The sequence below is a fragment of the Dermacentor variabilis genome, chromosome 6, assembly GCF_050947875.1.
Source record: "Dermacentor variabilis isolate Ectoservices chromosome 6, ASM5094787v1, whole genome shotgun sequence".
In the NCBI taxonomy this organism is placed as follows: domain Eukaryota; kingdom Metazoa; phylum Arthropoda; class Arachnida; order Ixodida; family Ixodidae; genus Dermacentor; species Dermacentor variabilis.
The window spans coordinates 184,757,938-184,773,141 of record NC_134573.1 but is presented as its reverse complement, the minus strand read 5'-3'; the positions used below and the strand labels follow the sequence as shown (position 1 = coordinate 184,773,141).

Below are 15,204 nucleotides of genomic sequence, written 5' to 3'. Positions count from 1 at the left end.
GCGCGCAGCGCAGATTGCGTGCCGATATTGGCGCACGACGTAGCATCGTTGCAGCAGACGACGCGTGTCGGCGGCAACTGTTCGCCGCTCGATGTGATCGAGTGGCGGAGGCCGCGTTTTCCGCCTAATCAAATTTCGAGAGCATCCATGCAGGCGCCGCCGTTGCGTGCCCAGGAGGACGAAGCGCACGTCGCGTGGGGCAATTTCTTGCCGCCCGCGGTGCGATGGCTAGGAAATAGCGCGAGGTATCGTTCTGCCAGCGTCCTTAAGCACTCCATTCTAGTCTTATACAAAGCTCTTCTTGTCGCGCACTATATAGGGGCCACATTATACATGTTTATTCTAAGCTGTTAATAGAAAACTTGACTGCTCAGTACGCCTTAAGTCTAACTGAATGCACTATGACCGCACAAGCTACACATTTTGTAAGTGCGTACTGTGGGGTTCTGACCCATGCTCTTGGGACAAAGGAACGGCAACACAGTAGTACAAACAATCCCAAGTGCATATATTGCACCTTTCATAGACTAATGCCTGCTAGCCGAATTGCTATCCACAATACATGCCGATGGGCGCGCGACAAATCGTGGAAGTCCGAGTCATCACGAACGCATAGCCAGCGCATATGTTCGCCCCATGCTGAACACCAACGCCTAGTCATTCGCGCGTATGTTCCCGCGAACGTTGGCGCGTTCGAACGATTGTGTTGGTCCATTCCGGGGTAGACCGCGCAAGACGGTCTCGCAGAAGCATGGATTGGCGCATGCGCAGACGTCCGCTCCGCTTGCCGAGCCCGAGCCAAAGAGGAAGAGCATCCTCCTTTTTTTTTTGCGCCCAAGTAACGCCGGCGTTAGTTGATGTTAGGAGAGCAACACTCACGCCATCTCTCGTATTACCCTGCAAGCATACCGACCGCCCCCATAAAGCCACGCGGCGAAGCCGGGTTACATGAGACGGGAGCTATGCGGGGAAAAAAACATATCAGGGGCCGCGTGAGAGTCACGCAACCCCACAGTACTAAGCTAGTGAGATGTCAAAACACCGCGCTTTTATGGCGAGATCACTTTTACGTGTTACCTATGCAACAAGGCAGCGTCTCTGCCCATCTTCCAAAACAACTTGGTAACTTTCCTTTATTCAGGGCCACTCATGCGAACAAGAAATTATGACCCGAATGTAAATGTAGGAAAATATTCATTCCTGTAAGAAACAGACGCCTGTGCAGGTCACAAACGTAAAGCCGCCGCCGACTACTACAGTTGCCGTTCTATGCGGCGAGCTTCAAACAGCGAGCTTGTCCAGACAGAAGTGTTTTGTTTTAATATATTCTTACGCTAAAGCTACTGCAAGGACGACGGAAGAGGGAACGAAGTGCTCTTGTTGTTGCAGCGTCTCACTGTCGGTGCGGCCCCTCTTCATCAACTCATCTTTAAATAAACGCACCCGATCGTAACAGTGTTGGTGGAGGTGCGGGGCAACCCCAATGAATTTTGAATCGATGGGGGTTGCCCCGGGTTACCCCGCAACTTTCCGGTTACTCCGGAAGTTTCGACCCCACGGGGTTCTTTACCGTGCTCCTAAATCTAGTACACGGGTGTTTTCGCATTTCGGCCCGATCAAAATGCGGCCACCGTGGCCGGGATTCGATCGCGCGACCTCGTGCTGAGCAGCCCAGCACCACAGCCACTGAGCAACCACGGCGAGTACGCGCTCTGATGACGGGACGCCGCAGCTAATGGTAATTTACGTGCCGTTTTGCTGCTACAGACAACAGACGCCGGATTTTCCGCTCAATTGGCCATTGTACGCTTTTGCATCAATAACAATAATATTCCGTGGTAGTTTAGAGGGCCAGTGAGGTAGCGAAAACCTGTAAATGACGTATTTTTTTTCTCGACGCAGCTGCTCTCGTGACATGTTGTAGTTTTGAGGATAACAATCAGCATGACTCATTGATTCGCTGAAATCGAAGTTCTAACACACAATTCATGTATAATGAGGGGAAAATACCACGCGAATGACACTGTACATGCATGTGCTGAATTATGTTAGAAGTTCACTCTCGATAACAAGCAACGTCAAATTGCGTGGTTCGGGCAATTTGAAGCAAAAAAAATCATAAAAAAAATAAAAATAAAAACAATTGTTACAAATAGTCGCTTGTATACCACCGAACGCCGCCTAACCGAGATATCGAACAGCCTCGCCCACTTATCAGTTAAGCAGGTTTCCACCAGAATGAGGCAAATTTAGGGCCGTCGATATTCTCTCTGCGCCGAGATTCGCTGTGGCGAGTGGCTAAATAGCGAGCGCGTGTAAACCCAAGAATTATTACTGTGGTCATGGTGTCTCGACAGCGACAGGCCCTTGCATTGCAGACGCGAGGCGCGCCGTCTGGGCAAGGAGGGAACGCCAGCACAGCGTTCGTTTCGGGGCCGCTAGGACCGCCGCAGCGCACACATCCCATTATCAAGCGCCATTAAGCCGGCTTCGTTCGAGTCGTCGGTAACTGGCCATTAATTCGGCGCCGAACAACTTGAGTCCGGTAAATCACTCGCGCCTGATTCGCCTCGATTACGTGGCGAAGACCATGCAAGCGAACGCCGGGCTCCTTATTAGCGTCTCAGACAGCCTGTATAAGGCATTCGTTAGGCTGGAAAAGATACACGGCTCCGCATTTTCTTCTGCTTGGTGTTCGGCAAACTTCGCTTCCGTTAGTCGTTAAGGGAAAGGTGATGCATCACGGGAAGCCAGAACGTCTGGGCTTCTGGCTATAAACTGTATTTTTAAAAACGCTAAGATGTGCACAATGTTGCGGCAGCTTCAACTGGTGTCATTTAATAACCTTCCGACCGAGTCGAACTGAGCCCTCAATTACGGATTGCGATTTGCTACACCCGTGCGCTGACCACAGAAGGACCACTTTCACGTGCGCGCCGTTATGTGAATTGAGTGCCCCATTACATGACGTCATTTCTGGCCTTTGTAATGATGCACAGCAAGAAAGGATATATAGTTCCCTATTGTGCCACTGATAGGTGTCTCGGCGCCTCTGAGAAAAGTTATAGGACCCCGTAAGTTCATTTAACTTCCGAAGTGTCATTGTTGCAGTAGGTAATATATGAAATAAAAAAAATTTGGCTGTGGCTTAGCTCAGCTAACCCTGGATATGCAAAGCGAAAGCTTGGGTTAGCCTGGCTAAGTCTTAGTTTCACTTGGTTAACCTTTAATTTAGTCGTAATTATATACTCAGGTATGCAATCATCGTTAAGCAAGCTATGACGGCTGTGCCTAGGTCGGTGGCTAGGCATGACTGTGATTAGGCTTGGGTAGACACGCATCCTTCGACGGTGCGACGCCCGTTGTGCCACAGGGAAAGCGCAAGTGCTAGACATGCAAAGAGACGCCGCGAACATGCACAGCGTCGAAGCACGGACGGACAGCGCGCGAACGCGGTCGCGGCGTTGATCTCGACGGCGCGGCACCTGTTGTATTTCGGGGATATGACGGAGATACAGAGGAAACCAGCCGAATACTATCACTTTTCAAGTCAGTAAACGCTCCATGCGAGGGTTCTCAGCATTCGTTGAAATCATTAGGACGCCAGACATACCACAGCCCACTTATTATTACCATGCTTAGCCTTTTTTAAAATTTTGGGCTTCAGGTCTTTATTTAAACTCAATTACAAATTATTTTCAATTGATTTCACGCCTGCTTTCATCGCAGGCTTGAGAATTTTGCCCTGTAATTTACTTTATTTTTCTTTCGCAGGACAAGGGTAATCTGCACCTCCCGGGGTGGTATGCCGAAACATTCGCGCCTTTATATTCAGGTACACGTGAAATATCTCCAGTTTATCAAAACTAATCCGCAGCCTTCCTGACTCCTGTGGGTGATAAGTCCATTACCCAATCAATGATTTACCCAAGTTACCTTACTAAAGTTACACTCGAAAACAATACGTGACTAGGATTGGATAGCATGATCTGAAAAGCGTATTTACGAAATAAAGAAAAGTTGGAGCATCGAAGGAATCAATGTCAGCATTAGCCATTGGAAGATAATTGGCAGAACTCTTAAAGCCGAAAAAGAAGAAAAATAAGTTTCAGTGTGCCAAGCTACAGAACACACAACAAAAAATTTTGGAAACTATAGCAGCCCGAAACAAAATGAGCTAGCCAACAACCATAATCCATGCAGACTGAAAACAACAAAGCAAATACCGAAGAGGGAGAGTTTACACTTCCACAAAGAGGACCGCTTGATACGGCGCCATCTCTGTGAACACGTGTGAGCCAATTCGAGGCACGCCCCAAGCTGTCCCGCACAACATCTGTTCGCAAACTACTCGCCGTGGTCGCGCGCCGGAGATCGTTATGCGACGTGCAACCAAACCCCCTCCACCTTCCCCAATCATTTGCTGCGAGGGCAAGAAGCGTGCTCTTTTCTGCCTGCGAAAGCGTGGTCCGTAGCCTGTGTAGCAGACTCCAGACACAAATACACGTTGCGCTTCCCACAAGAGACCACTCAGCGAAGTCCTATGCAAAGCTCTATCCATTGCGTTCTTACTTTTTTCGCAGACACTGGCTGGCTATCATTGATTTCTTGTTTCCGTGCCTGCTCGTGTCATTATTAACTTAAAGAACTGCGTAATGCCGGTACTCAAAATGCGTTTGTCCCCCCCCCCCTTCCTTTTACGCGCACGCGTACATACCCTGTCTGTGAAATTGATGAGATTATGTGTGTCCCCGCGAGGGAAGCGAGCGCCGATGAAAGGACGGATAAGCGCGCTGCGCGTGCGGCGATGCAAATCAACCTAGAGGAAAGTATAGCTGGCGAAGGAGAAAGGAGGTGAATCGTCGCGGAGGAGGACGATAGGCAGAGGCACTCTGAGTTGACCTCCTCTGGCAATCGCCACGGGTTTCGTGTGCCCTATGGACGTACCGGGTTCGCCTCGTGATCGAGAGGCCGAGCGCCATGCGAGGAAGACGGAGCAGCGACGCAAGCGGAGGCCGGCCGAATGCCAGTCGACCGACCCTGAAGTTGTCTGCAAGTGCTGGGCACGAGATGAACAAGTCCGGCAAAAGGCACGGGCATGGCGTGCCCAGGAGACGCTAGAAGAGAAGAAAGAAAGGGGGGAAAATCAGAAGCGTGAATAGTACATTACCTAATTGCTTGAAATTAAAAAGACTGTGCATTCCCAGTGCCCTGTCATATTTTCTAATGGCACTTTACACTTTATAAAAATCGAAAAACCGACATAAAAGATATGAACTAAAATAAATTGACCGCCTTTCCACTATTGTGACGAGGGGTGCAAGCGAAGCTCAGAATCCGCAGCTCTTCGTTGTCGTAACGCCTCGGCTTCGCGCTACCTCACGGCGAAGTCGGCACGTCGACGACAAGCCCTTTCTCGAACGAGAACGAGGAGGCTCATTCGGTCCGCCGACATCTCATTTACCGGTCGACCGCCGAAAGCTCCCAAATCACCGAAACTATAAACAGAACAGAGGATATGTGCGCATACCCGGAAATCACAGTACACTCAAGACTAAATCGACAAATTTATCCGGGAGTGGACAGAACGCTCAGTAAGAAAGATAAGGTCATGTGGAGAAAATTACAGACGGGGATTTTTTCAAACCCCGTACGCTACAGCAAGTGGCACCCAGGAGTATTCAGGTCAAAGTGCAAATTCTGTGATGAGGCAGCAAATCTGGTTCACATGGTGTGGACATGTCCGTGTAAGCATGATATCTCGCGCACTCAAGAATCCTGCAAGGCTTTGCTCCGCAGCCCAGACCCCAACGTCCATCAGGACATCATCGGTCAAGCCCTTGCTGCTGCTGTGTCTCAAGGTATTCCGGCCGACGTCTAGAGGTGAAGGGGGACAGGCATTTCTCTCCTGACGTTCATTGACTGGTGTTTTTAATAAAGTTGCTCCTCCTCCTCCTTCCCAGCGGCGTTCATCAAACGCCGCCTGTTTTCCGAGCGCACGACGACACACGCCCCGCGCCCGCTGTGGTTCCTTCAACGCAGCTTGCTCTTAGAACGAACAAAACGCGGGCTTCCCATCTGACTGCCGGCCTGAACTGATGGGAAACGGCGGGCGTCAAGGCGAGCGAACACGCGATCACTACCTTTTCCTTCTCTTGAGGGAAGGGGCGCCTATGATTGGCTCACGCCTTGTGCTTCGTCTACTTCTCCATGCATATAAAACCCCGCTATAAAGCGCGCCTATGATAAACCAACAGTGGCTGAATCGGTTAGCGAGGTGGCCTCCAACCAAGAGGTCGGTGGTTCGAATCCGCAGCCTGAGAAGCAATTTTTATTTTCATGCGGCTTGAGTTTTTTCGTACGGCATCACCAACCGCCATCGACGCGAGTGAGGCAGTAGAAGCCCCGCCTGAAAAATAAGCCTTGAAAAAGCCACTGCACTTACACACAATCAAGGCATCTTTAAAATATGTTACGCGCAATGCACAAAAAGCGAATAGCACGGATACGCTTGCGCGCAACCCGCGCTCACGAACGTCACTGTAGACTTTTCTCACTTGAGTAATCACCTTCGTCATCAGAATATTTGTTCTCGGCGAGAGAAAAACTTGTCCAAGATTGGCCATCTTTATTACTTGCGACATTCATGTGAGCTTGGCTTCCGCTATAAGAAGCTTTAGTTCGGCACACATAAAAAATAAAGCACTAAGGGAAAGAAGAGCATGAACCGAAAAATATAGGAGTAATCAAAAGCTCTTACAACGGCGTAGTGTGCAATAAACTCCAATTATTCGTCTACTATAGTCAATGGACTCCATGTTACCGAGTGAAAATGTCCAATCTCACCACACCGTTAATTCATATCTCGTCGTCGAGGTCCTTGGGTCGACGCTGATTGTGCTAGCCTAATAGCTATCCATTCAGCCGTAGGAGCACTTCTTGTTGGGCTGGTTGGTGAAGCATAGCCATTAGAACAGGACCGCAAATTAACACATGCAGAGACACGAAGGAGAAAGGACGAGCACTCGTCCTATCTTCGCGTGTGTGTTCCTTTGCGCCCCTCTTCTAATAGCTACCTCTTCAACGCATTACGGCACCTGCCCTTTTACAGCACTTTCCCTCAATTTTACCAACATTTTAAACTTTTCAGCTAAATTTCACATTTCACAGATAACAAACGGGCTTCCGGTGTGATGACCTCGTCATTGTCGAGTGCATTGAAATTACGCTAAAATGTCTTTATCTCCAAGTTCTTCTGTTTAACGTGCTAATTGCATTGCAGCGTGAATAGTATTGCGGCAAAGCTTAACAATGCAGTGTAAGCGGCTTCTCCTTAGTGCAGAAATTTTATAACGACTGGTCGATTGAACTTTTTTGTTGTATAATTTTCGTAGACTTTCAAGATAATGCATACGAGTAACTTCATTATCAAATATTTTGCTTTGCTGTATTTCTCAATAAACAAATCACTACAGAAAAATAATAGGAGCTCATCAGAAAACCTGTAGCAACACGTCTTATAAGCTTGCATATTAAAGGGGAAGTGTCATTGGCGTGGATGGTTCCTTAATTGACATTGGTACATAAAGGGTAATAAGCTTGTCACCAAAGGAGCAGTAATGTTGCAGGAACGTCTTACTGCCCAACTTTCCTTTAACCCTCTCACGAAGGAATAAGTAAACAGGCAAAGTGGTACTCCAGGACAAAAGCATGTTCCTCCCATCTCCCCCACGATCTCTCGATATAGGCTAGGGCACACTTCTCCCTTCTATTTGCTTTCCTCTCCTGCACATGGGAACCATCACCACCTTTTCTTTTTTATTGGGCCTCTCAATCTAGAGAACGTGGCGTAACGGGAGTGTTGTCATTTTAACTACCTTGGGGATAAGTGACAACCATGTCGTCTCACTTGGCCAAGCTGACTAACCGCCAAGTAACATATTGATTGATTGTCTAGGCTCTTCACAAAAACATTTTGCTGATTACGCCGAACGCCCAGTGGGCCTCAATATTACTCTAATATTCGAATACAGCTCTACCTAGCCAACGAAAAAGTTACCACCAAAAAAAAAACGATCCTATATTTGATGCTTGTGTAAGTGCTCCTCATGACACGTGTGAGCGTGCAAAATTAACAAAATATTGTAAACTTCACTTTTAGTGCACAAAGGAAGCGAATTTCCAGGTGTGCTTAGCCACTATATCTTGAATTAGTGCTGATGGTACATCTGGTCTGGACTTATGCCTCCTTCAAGAACATCAGTTTGTTCGACGTCCAGAAGTATTCGCTCGTAACATTGGCTATCGTGCCGGCATGTTGCCGATCTTTGCATCTGTTGCATTCGCCGTAGACAGTGGGTGTGGCGGGCATTACGACAGCTCGACCTTAATGGGCAGGCTTCGTTTAGCTATCTGCTGAATTATCACGCTTTACTGGCGGAGCCTGTGGTTATTGATACTCGAGAGCTACGCAGGCCAATGAAAAACAACTTGCGCGCTTGATAGAATGAGCTTTGAAACATGAGAAGTTTTCTCGTAAGTACAGGTCATCAGGCGTGCCAGTTTTGCCTTGCTAAACTGTGCTCTGTCATTCGCAAAGAAAATATCTGAAAATTCAAAGCACCGAGCGAAAATTGAAACACGACCAAAATAACATTATTGGCACAATCCACAGTGAACGCCTTTGTGCCAATCCCTGAGTCAAGGAGATGACTCCTAGCAATTGACCGCCAACTGAGCCGTCTCGAATTTAATTGATGAAGCCACTTTGGAACCACAATAAGATATTTATGGTGATATTTGTAACTGAGCAAAAAAATAAATAAACAGAACTGAGTTGTACGCAGTGCGGAAAATCAGATTTTGTATGCTCTCAAGCCGCTGCCATTCATTATTGTTTTTCCGATTTCTGGGTGTTGGCCTAAGAAACATATCTTGCTCTCTTAAAGAAAAACAGCACACAATGGTGACGACGAAAGAATCTATTTCTCTTTTTATGCCTTGGTATCTGATGTATTTATTGTATTTTAATAATTCATTTTATCATGACAGAACTTAGTTGGCTTTACGGAAGCATGCCCACAGTCCAAAAAGCATGCGAACTTGGAGATCTCACTAACCAGCGTTGGAAAAGTTCGAAACCCCGACTTCGTGTCTCGCGCAGAAATAACAATGAATAATAAGGAACGTCTATCTTTTAAAAGTTTCTTGCATAACTTAGACCTACTTCTGGTGAGGCAAGCCAGTAGCGGCGAAAAAAAGCCCATTTACACGGCGTGATGGATTGCGGATACACTAAGCAGCACCAACGCTCTGCAATTCTTGCAGCACTCCCTCTCCCAATTTCTTTTTCTTTCGTGGTCTTTCAAACAGTGCTGGCCCGCCGCGAGAAAGAACGGGGGCTGGTGTGCGGAAAACATTTTTCGTCGAGTAGTCCACTTTGGTGGGAGCGCTTCTGAAGCCAGATTAAGATTGAAAAGAAGCTGAAGTGTCGCGTCCAGGCGTCGAGTGCCACCAACTTAGGCAAAGAAGATATTGGAGGGGTCCCTCGCCGGTGCAGCGAGGGAACAACTAGAGCGGGGTGTCCTCGAATGAAGTGGCGCATGAACGGCATTAAAGGAAACCTTTAAAGCCCCTTGATTTTGAGCCGTACAAAAGAGCGCCTATGTATATCAGTTGTATATACGACAAGCACAACATGGGTGTTGTCTGGACTGTTCAGTGTTCGGGCAGCCAGAGCTCGCCTAAGATTATCAGAGGTCTAATTCTCAAGGCCGTTCATGAGCAAAGTGACAAATCACACTTGTTTAGAAGTCACAGTCAGCCCTTAAGAAAATTTATTTTGCCGGTGAACATTGGGTCTTTACAGTTTTACGCGAAGATGTGTGGAGTTAAATTATTTTTTTGCTTTACGCTAACAATGAAAAATTCAGTTCTGGTGTTTTACGTACGTCAAATCCACAACCTGATTGTGAGGCAGGCCGAAGTGGTGGGCTCCGGAATAATTTTGAGTGCCTGGGATAGTCACGAGCGTTTTCGCATTCCGCCCCCATCGGATTGCGGCCTGAGCGGCCAGGGATTGAACAAGCGACATTGTTTGACTTTACTTAGCCCTTGGAGGTTAAAAAAAAAGAAACTTGCCACTCGTGATTGTGAAGCCCTGCCTCCCGCATAAAATTTAAGAGTGTAAATGTGGTCCCTGATTCTAGCTGAGCAAGTCTGATGGCCGGTTGGGATGAAGACTCACGAGACGCAGAAAACCTCTACGGGTAGTTTGTAGACCGAGGCTTGTTCACGAAAAATGGCGTAGGTCCCTCTCGTGCTCTGGCACGAAATAGAGCGGAGGGATTTACATGCGCTATTCATGTAAATTATGTAGATCTCATTGAGTGCGTGTGGCTAATCTATAGAGTTCACAGGTTCACGTACTGTTGTTGGTAGATGGTGGTCAATATACTTGCAACGATTTATAGATATGGCATTGATACGTTAAGTACTTATAAATGGAAAGCTTCATAAGCATCCAAACTGTTGCTAATATTTTCACGAGATCATATAATGTTCGATTACGCTTTTAATGTAATATTGCTTCAGCCACTTAAAAAAATTTTCTTCGTACGAACATCTTCCTGAGTTCGCCCCATGTGGAACAAACACCGATCGCAGTTTCTGCCACACTGCATGCATTTGACGACGGCCTGCACGCAAAAATGCTGCTCCAAGATCGCAGACCTGCGCGTGTGCGCTTCCAGAGGGCAGCTCCAGTGGATGTGCGGATAGTCCAACTCGTCTCCGTCGAGTGACGTTTCGCCGGACGATGATGAAGTGTCGTCGTAGACTAGCCTCGCGAAATGACGACACTGGGCGGTTTTCAGATAACGGCCTAATGGGAAAACAATCCTCCTCTGCTGCTGGAGACGGAAGCAGCGCTGTCGACACAGCTGCGTCCATTGTGCGTTGTACAACTTTTTTGGCGGACCCACCAGAGGAGAATGCTGAGTGGACTTCGATCGGTTATACCGCTGGCACCTACGTAGCCCGGCATAGCGTGCCCTGTGGTTAGGCCGTGACGCGACTATTCGATCTTTATACACTTTGAGGGATGTTGAAAGTGGTTCGACGGCGTGTTACACTATCGCGAGAGTGCTTTGTTGCTTTGTTCCCTATAATTTGGTTATCGCTGGAATAACAGCACTTCAAACGGGAGATCTTGCGTGACTTTGAAAAGTTAGAGTGATTATTTACAGGGCATGCAGGAGTGTTCAAGTACTTACAACACAAGAGAGTATGGCATTTATCACTTGGGTGTAAATAAGCAAAAAGGCCGTTCATGCATGCAGCCTTGCTCATACTGGACCACTCTTTATTGAATTTTAAAGACAGTGGATTTAATTCATGCGATACAACTCGGCTTATTGCTTTGCCATCTTATTCCTAGCCTCAATCTATTAGGAGAAACAACTACACCCTAACCACCCGTTTGCACTGCATAGGAGAATGCTACTGATCGAAGAAAGCTTAGTAGTTGGTTAGGAGCCTTGCACTGAATTATAGTTTTCTTCAAGCGATAAGAAATTTTGTCGTGTTCCCTTGTGCGGACATACATGACGAAAGAGCTTTATCTTACGAACAACTTCGAAATGCTTAGTCAAGCCTTTCCTTGTAATTTGGTCGCAGCCTTGACACTTATGACAGTGGTGATACAAGTTTTGCCATCGTAGTGGAGCACTTCAACGCAACTCTTCAGAAAGTGTTCACAATACGTGTGTTTTGATATCTTGGCCGCTGGAGGAATGCGCAACGAGGTCAATCAAGAGATTTCTTTGGAGGTGTCAGTGGCGCCAGAGACGTCTCTTGTTCTACCACAGTTGATCACTTAAAGTGTCCATGTTAGTGTAAACCTTTTGTTTTCACTGCATCAAGAAAAAAATGGCAAGTTGCACTGCCCGGTTTTATTAAAGGTATTATTTAAACGTACTCATTGCAGATGTGTCTGTGCCCTCCTTTATGAGTAGTATGTAGGCGCCGTGCCCCTTCAGGTGGCAGTTGCCAGCCTGCTCCTTGCTTTCCTTGTCTTTTCTTTCAAGTGTATATATATGTTGCCAAACCAAATAACAATAACAGTGATGATGAACACTCACTTCAACCCGTTACCCTGTTTCCAGATCGTATGACTGACGAGAGAAGTACTGTGAAGTCTGCTTAACTACAACGTGAGTAAAGTCTGCCATTATTTAAAATATTAAAAGCCCACGTGTGCTCACTCTGACATCTCACTGCTGCAAAAATGATATTTTAATCAATTCTAGCAGTGCGAGGAACGGCTGATAAAGCTTGAGGCAATGAAAATAACTCAAAAGACATAATTTCCGCATGATGCGCCTGTGCCGTCCGCAAGCTGTTTACACGCTGTACACCTTACACTTCTTTTCTCGTGCAAGCAGCAAACTTGCACTGAATTTTTTTTATGTGTTTCACTTTTGTTTGTTTTGCTTTTTCATCCGCAATAGTCGATAAATCTTAACAAGACCTGCGTGCTGATATGCAAGGAGCAGAAATCGATTCACTATAATTTCTTTACGTCACCAACTATCTGAAGTTGAAAAAAGATCGGTATTATTGCCTCCCAAGAAACAGTCTCTTCTGCTGAGAACACGACAGTAGAAGCTGTGAAATCATTAGGACCACATGAAACAACACTTTCCGAATACTATCACTTCTGCACGTAGTTGCTGACGAGACAATGTCGCAAAGACTGCAAATGTATATAAAGACAGTGGTGGCAGAACGAAGAACTTTATCTAAGCTCTCGCCAAGCATGTAACCCCTCTCTAAAACTGTGGGTGTCCAATGCTGAATTATTGATTCTGTATCTATTAGTGGGGCTCCCTCTATGAAGAGCAATATTTTTTTATCTTGACTTTCTCTTTCGTGAACTCGGCACAGCACACAAATCCTCTGCTAACCGCTGAAGTCTAATCGTTGAGGGGATGGCTAGCTACAATGTTCGAAGCTAGGTCGATATTACTTGCGTACAGCGAAAGCACCCTGCAGAAACGGAAGACGCGAACACCATTACGCTGGGGGCAGCATTGAGACGGCGAGGTCAGGGCTTCCTTTTCGGGCAACGGCATGGCTTACAGCTGCGCTGGCAGTCAATATGCTCCGGGTAATTACCAACACGTGGCCTTCGCGACCAGCTTACGTCCCGTCGACATCAAAGGTAACGCTGCCGAGGCCACATCTCGGTGCGGAGCCGCCGGGTCAGTGACGCTCGCACCGCCATAACCCTTTCTTTAGACACGGGTGATATCGCTGCGTTGGCGTCAACCACCACTCGTTGAGTCATGCGTGCTCTGCACCACACATAGCATGCAATACCGTTGCAGCTACAAAGGTGGCGTCTGCTGTTGAACGGAGTTAGCTGACCGGTAAACTGTGCTCTCTGGCGTCGGCCTTGCCGTTTTCTCTCGAGTTCTGCGAGCACACGACGATGCGCAGTGTGCCACATAACAAAGAAGTGCTTAAATATGCGTTTCCGTCGAGTGAGCACCAATATTCAGAGTATGCATGCGAATAACGTGCACTGTAGCTGCTATTTAGCGGGTAATGTGTTTGGTGTTCGTAGGGAATGAGTATACGCATTAGAAAAAATAGTATGGAATTCTGGAGCGGTTGATATTGACATTATGTCTTTTTTCTTTTATTTCTTCTTTGTTCAGAACTACCTACGTCACACTGGCTCTGGCCGCGTAAATGCCTTATAGTAGCAAGAACTAGGTTGTGGTCCCTAATTTTTTCTTAGTAAATTACAAACATTTTTTTCGTATAGTTATCATGTTTGAGCATGATATGGCTCATTAAACACACAAATGTTGTCTTCGGCTTGTCAATAATTAACCAAAAATGTAGCGCAGCTTTTCTATCCCCACAAGCTTTTGCAGTAACGCAATGAGGCACCAAGCCACTTTCTTTGTGTGAACATCAAGCCTTGTCAAGCCGCACTACGTGTTAATGCGCACTCGTTACTGTCACATAGCGTTTCTCGCAGTTTCAAGAGCGCTGCGCGGCTTTACGCAGGATGCTTACGTGCTCTCTCTCCACCACGCTGTGTGGCTCTGAAACGTGAGCGCTTTTGTAAGTCGGCGCCATTTTCTGCTGCGCGTCGGTTACTACCACAGCACGTGTACCAGCGTTCACACCGTTGCGCGGTATCAGTGATACAGTATAGACAGCCGGCATGCGTTCGGCTGACCGAACTTCATACCCAGCCATCGCATTGAGTGGGTCGCGCCCAGCCGAGCTAATTAGTTTGTCGGGGAGTCGGTCCGGAACGCAGACACGCAGCTCGCTCGCCCTCGACGCCCTAATGGAACTCCCTGCCCCCCCCCCTTTTTTTTTTTTGGTTTTCGTCTGCGCATTCCGACCTCTCGCTTCACGCGCTGCTTCTAATTCAGGGCGTGGTTGTGACCGCAGTGCGCAAGCCTCGTCAAACTGCGCTGCTTGGAAACCGAGAACTGAGAAAGAACACAAAAAAAGTACGAGTAAAAGTAACTGTCTAGCATATACTTAAGCTTATTATTACAAGCCAGTGTGTCATACCTGTACTACAAGTTCGTATGTATTGTCTTTAAATCTCGTCAAGTGGCGAGATGCAGGTATCACTGCGCCCAGAATAAGCCGCGATTTCGCTCTCACAATATGTGCCGACAATTCAGTTAGCGAGTGCGTTTTTGTTCAGGAATGTGTAATCCTAAAGCATTGAAAACAGCAGTGACAATAGAAACAGCGGAAACAGTGACAGGGTGTTTCACATAACCTGAGCCAAACTTTAAAAATGTGCAAATGCCACGTAGCTGGAATTGAACTAAGGTAATGCTATTTGCTGTCGCTTGTAGATACTCAGATTTTTTTTTTGCATTCTGCCTAATTAGATAAAAAGTCTTAATTATTCAACTTAACAATTATTATAGTTAGATGAGAAGTGTCAATGAGAAAATTGCAGAGCAGCATGAGAAACTCCCGATCCAGCTTTCTCTTGCTCAGTACACGCTAAATAAAACTGTTTTTCAGAGTTTGAAAGAAGCCCACGAATACACAGAAGATCGCCGCGCGACTCGCCGCTCGAAGCACTTTGCGCGTACGTGATTCGAATGCAAAAGCCTAATTACTTTTCTAAGTTATCATGTGACACCAGAACTCTAC

At 46.9% G+C, this 15,204-nt stretch overlaps 1 protein-coding gene across 1 annotated transcript in view; it reads left to right on the top strand.

The window, feature by feature from the left end:
• The window catches only part of LOC142585938 (plexin-B-like), a 547,589-nt gene that overhangs the window by 159,854 nt on the left and 372,531 nt on the right, over positions 1–15,204 (top strand). The window contains exon 3 of the mRNA XM_075697062.1: positions 12,165–12,212. The gene's annotated coding sequence lies outside the window, so the exon portion shown is untranslated. The remainder of the gene's footprint in view (positions 1–12,164; positions 12,213–15,204) is intronic.